The sequence below is a fragment of the Sminthopsis crassicaudata genome, chromosome 2, assembly GCF_048593235.1.
Source record: "Sminthopsis crassicaudata isolate SCR6 chromosome 2, ASM4859323v1, whole genome shotgun sequence".
NCBI classification, from domain to species: Eukaryota; Metazoa; Chordata; class Mammalia; order Dasyuromorphia; family Dasyuridae; genus Sminthopsis; species Sminthopsis crassicaudata.
This window is the reverse complement of record NC_133618.1, coordinates 400,929,778-400,935,102: the sequence shown is the minus strand read 5'-3', so window position 1 is coordinate 400,935,102 and position 5,325 is coordinate 400,929,778. Positions and strand designations below refer to the sequence as shown.

General features: G+C 34.1%; 1 long non-coding RNA gene across 1 annotated transcript; it reads left to right on the top strand.

Moving 5' to 3' along the window:
* Positions 1-675: 675 nt before the first annotated feature.
* LOC141553546 (uncharacterized) lies at positions 676-4,315 on the top strand. Its single transcript, XR_012485512.1, has 3 exons — positions 676-835; positions 2,553-2,979; positions 3,926-4,315. It is a non-coding gene; the product is annotated as an uncharacterized LOC141553546 (long non-coding RNA).
* The last annotated feature ends 1,010 nt before the right edge of the window (positions 4,316-5,325 follow it).

Sequence of the window (5,325 nt, the reverse complement as noted above, 5' to 3'; positions counted from 1 at the left end):
GGCTTGTGTTGCCCAATTATAAGGGAATTAGCAGTTTGTTTGTTTTAGTAGTTAAAATTGTACTTATTATAGTTTTCTTAAAATCATAGAGTCTTAGATGTGGAATAGAACTGAGGTCATCTAGCCCAATCTATGCTTGTTATGAATCTTAAGCTACAGGAGCAAAAATATGACATCCAGGTTAAGGGAGATGATGTAACTAATTGTACTCATGCATACCTATACACTCTTGGAATGATAAGATTTTGTAGTTTGAAGTATGAGTTATAGTATTTATAGCTTAAATATACAAGTTTCCAAAGAGCTCTCGTAATAATTTTGAAAATGATTAATAGGAGTATCATTATCTCCATTTTTATAGATAAGAAAACTGAGGTTCAGAGAGCTTAAGTGATTTGTTCATGTCACTGAGCTAAGCAATGTCAGAAGCAGAACTTGAACCCAGGTTTTCTGACTACAAGTCCAGTGCTCTGTGTACTCCATCACCTTGTAAAAGGCCTTAGAATATAGAACACAGAATGCCATTGCTAGAAGGGAACTTACAACACAGATCATAGAATGCCATTGCTTAAAGAAACATAGAATATTAGAGCCTGAAAGATTCATAAGAGATTGGGGAGGAAGGAACAGAGTGGCAAATATAATCAAGTAGAGAGAGGTAGAGTTAGAGAGGAAGTATGACCAAAAAAAAAAGGAAAAGCAATTAGGAGACAAGAATGGAAATGAGAAAATAGTAGAGAGTAAAAAATCGATCTAAGGATTATATTTTTTTCAAGAACAGGTCAGATAACCAATCTGTCTGGAATAGTTAAAGTATATCCCTTCCTAGAGGCAGGTGAGTGGTCAGAATGACCTCTGAAGGTCCTTCACAGCCTCAGGGTTCGATGAGAAGTCAGTTACAACATATACTGCCATGCTATAATCTCAGTCATTTCCCTTCCTTAGCTGTAAGTTAATTGTTTTAAAACAACTTTTATGACGTTTTTTGTTTTTGTTTTTTTTGGGGGGGTTTCTTTTCTCCCAAGGAAAAAACCCCTAGCTAACATGTTTCTTCTTGACCACAATTCTGTATCTCCTTAAGTAATGAATGATCCCCTTAGAATCTGGCTTCCATTGTAAGTCACAGATGATGGGCCTCTCATTAGTATGTTGCTTGAAAGATTAAGCCTTTTAAGGCATGTAGGGGTGAGTTGGAGTAATAGTATTTTCCCTGGGAGCTTTAACTAGGTCATCATGTCCTCCAGGAGAGTCTGGAATTCTAACACAAATGAGAATAGAAAGGATTATGGAGATGTCTATGCAAATAAGACATGTTTTCTCTTTTTTTTTTTTTGTTTAAATAATATAAATAGCCCTGTTCTGCCCTCACTCTCCACAATTTATCAATCAACAAACATTTATTAAATATTTACTCTATGTTAGGCACTTGGGTTACAAATATAAAGAGTGAAAGAACCCCTACCCAGCTTATAATCTAATGAGGAAGAAAACAAATAAGTATACAAAATATATAGACTAAATATAAAGTCAGTATACAAAATATACAAAGTATACAAGTATGTGTACAAAATATGTAGAGTAAATATAAAAAGCATAAATACTCCCTAATAAAGGCATTTTTTAAATTAACAGCTACCTTGAAAAGACAGTTTGGGATCAGATTGTAGAGAAATAAATCTAAACAGACAATTTTGCATTTTCTCCTTAAGGCATTAGGAATCCCCCTGGAGTTTATTGATTAGGGGACTGACAGGATCAGATCTGTGCTTAAGGAAATTCACTTTGGCAGCAACATGTAGAACAGTAAATGTGAAAAGAGGGAAGGGATTTGATGTGTGAGAGATTGCTGAAGTATAAACAGTGAAGATTTAGCAACCTATTGGCTATATGGAATGGGGAGAAATAAGAAGTTGAAAATAATTCTGCATTTATGAACCCAAGAGACTGGAAGAATGGTAGTGCCTTCACAGAAATAGTGAAAGTTGGAAGAGGAATAAGTTTTAGGGAAAAAAATGTTGAATTTGAACAATGTAACATATACTTCAATTTGAAATATATAATAGGCATTTGGTGGTACAGGATTGGAGTTTGGGTTACTGTGGAACTGCTGGAGCTGATGGAATGACATGGCAGGCATAATAGGAAAAACAATTCCTTTCTATAAGAATAGAAATTATAACAAAGATGGAAAATCCTATTACTGTATGGTAACCTGCCATTGAAGGAGAGAAAAACCCTATAAAAAAGAGGAGATGGGATGGTGGTGGTAATGGTGGTGGTCGTAGTAGTAGTAGTAGTAGTAGTAGTAGTAGTAGTAGTAGTAGTAGTAGTAGTAGTAGTAGTAGTATATCAGTAGTATCTTCAGATGAGAAAACTTTGATAGAAAGTAAGGTTGCTTCTTCATGGTCTATAATATGACATTTTCCCTGGATTCTCATTCATTATTGTTATTGATGATAAGAATAGTTCACATTTCTGTAGTGTTTTATTTACAAATGACTTTTCTCACAATCCTGTAAGATTGGTAACATACAATTGCTCCCATTTTTTAGATGAGAAAATTGAGAGACAAATTATTTCCCCATGGCAGACCACTGAGTGTCAAGGCTGAAATTTGAACCCAGATTCTCTGATTTGAAAACTTAAGACTCCAATTCAACTGAACATTTAATCTTTATTAAAGAGCAGTTATATGCTAGTCCCTTTGCTAAGCAATGAAGATACAAAGACAAGAATGTAACAGTCCCAGCTCTCAAAGGATCTTCCATTCTACTGGCATGGACTTTTGATACACTCATGAGTCGATACATTAAATGTACAAATCAAATTCAAAGTAACTTCAAGAAGAGGATAACATCTGGGAAATTTAAAAATGACTTCATGGAGAAAATGAGCCCAGATCTAAGTGTCATAGAATAATGATGGAAGACTTCAATTATCCTAACAATTAGAGCTCTCTTGTTGCCAAAAGAAGAGCAGGTAATAACTTCTTAGGTTGCCTAAATTATATTTTCATCTTTCAACAGGTGCATAGACCAACAAGGGGAGACTGTATATTGAATCCCTCATCACTATCAGGCAATATATCCATTATCACTATCAGGGAAGGACTGGTTGCTAGAATGAAAAGTGATGAGAACCTTGGGGGAAAATATTTATAATATAACATAAAGGGAAATCTAGACATAGTGATAATTAATATTACAGAATAATTCCAAAAAGTTCAAAAGAAAGCTTATTTATAGAAATGTGATGGAGCCCGCTTGAAACATGGAGCCAAAGCATGTTGTTAAATTTTCTATTTTACACCTTGAAAATCAGTAAATACTACAAATGAAACAAATGTTTTGTTGATTTTCTAGAAATAGGATAGTAATGGAAAAAAAGTTTATGATGCTAATTAAACTTCAAAGTGGATCATGTGTACATATTTTCCAGAGAGCTGGTTGTTAAGCATTATACAGCCTTGTATATATACAGCCTTGTATAGATAGTATCACATGAACTAGTATTCTATTAGGAAAATCAACCAAGAAGGAATGGGAAATTTTTAGAATAGAATTCATAAAAGTCAAAGAGGAAAAAACTTAAATGAGGAGGAAAAATGGGAGTTGGTCTGAAAAGACCAATGTTCATGCTCCAATTAAGATTTCAAAAAGATATGAAGAGAAGATGGTGAATATAAAAAACTGGCACAGTCCTGTAAAACTTGTGTCAGAAATACTAAAGCTCAGTATGAGCTAAGTTTGGCCAGAGTAGCTAAGGACAATAACAAGGGATTTTTTTGTGACATTGAGGAAAAGATGAGGATTATGCATGGAACAGAGCTACTGCTTGGAATGGATAGGATGAAAATAACTGACAACAAAGAAAACCAAAGGCTAAAATGTTCAATTCTTACCTTGCTGTTTTTGTTTTTATTCAGAAGAATGACATTTCCTCTGGGAGTGACAAATCAAAAATGACCAATGGAGAGTTGAAACTCAAGGAAAAGAGACAATAAATGAGCATTTCCTCGTCCTTGATGTAGTCAAGTCATCTGCCCCAGATGAACTACATCCTTGGGCACTGAAAAAAAAACTGCTGAGCCTATATTGGTGATATTTGAGAATCATGTGAAATGGAGGTACTACAGTAGGCCTGGAGAAAGGCAATGTCATTTCAATTTTCAAAATGGAAAGGAAAACAGAGCCTGAATATTATAGACTGATTTAAATTCTTGGGAAAATCTTAAAACATCACTACAAAGATGGTTATTACTATCCAGAAAAAGACGCAATTGTTACAGGATTTTAATATAGCCTAATAAAGAACAGACCATGCCAGATTTATTTCCTTTCTGAACAGGATTCCTGGAAAGTTTCAACAAAATGGAGTTCATTATCTTTAAGTTAACATACTTATTTTCACTATACCTTGTAACTCTAAAACTTTGTGTTCTCTTCATCTTTGACTTTGGGGAAGCCACAAAGTTAAATTAGACATGATCTCTGAACTCACAGTGTATTGAGAAAAGATATAAAGTGTAAACAAATAGTGAATACAAATTGAATCATATGCATACATTAGAAAAATACAAAGAATTGCTATGAGAGCAGAAAACAGAGGTAGCTCAACCAATAGGGAAAAGGTTCCATGATGAAAGTGACATATGAACTGGATTCTCCATATCTAGTTTCCATATTGCACATTTCTAAAAGCTTTAAGATTTTAAAAGAAAAATAACCCTCTGAAGGAGTTTGAGTTTAAGTATTATTTTATCTATATTCATATTGTAGTTGAGGAAAATAGGAATAAAAGATATAAACACTCAACAATAAATGCTAAGTTCAGGATTCAGATATAGGCATTCTGATACTTTTTTTTCCTGTGATATATCTAAGATATCATAAATATCTGGCTGGACCTAACAATCCTAATATTTGTTTTCTTACAAATGAATCAAATATCTGGACAACATTCTGGTTAATCCCCATAGCATTTATTTAATAAACATTTGTGTAAGGTACTATTATGTACATTGCTTGATGTATGAAATTAACCTGGAAGATTAGCAATAACTTCCTCCCTCTCTCTTTTCCCAAAATAATGGTGACTGGGATTTGAATCTAGGTCTCCTAACTCCAAGCCTGGTGCTCTGAGCACAATATGAAATAAATCTCCAAAACCAAAGCATCACATATTCTACCCTCCAATATCACCTTTCCCAATTGGAAAAAAAAAAAAAAATTTCATCTTAGAAACAAACATGAAGCGCCTCAGAGCTCCTCCCATGAATGACATCACAGAGTTGGGTTGGCTCAGCATTGCTCTGGGTTCCACGGT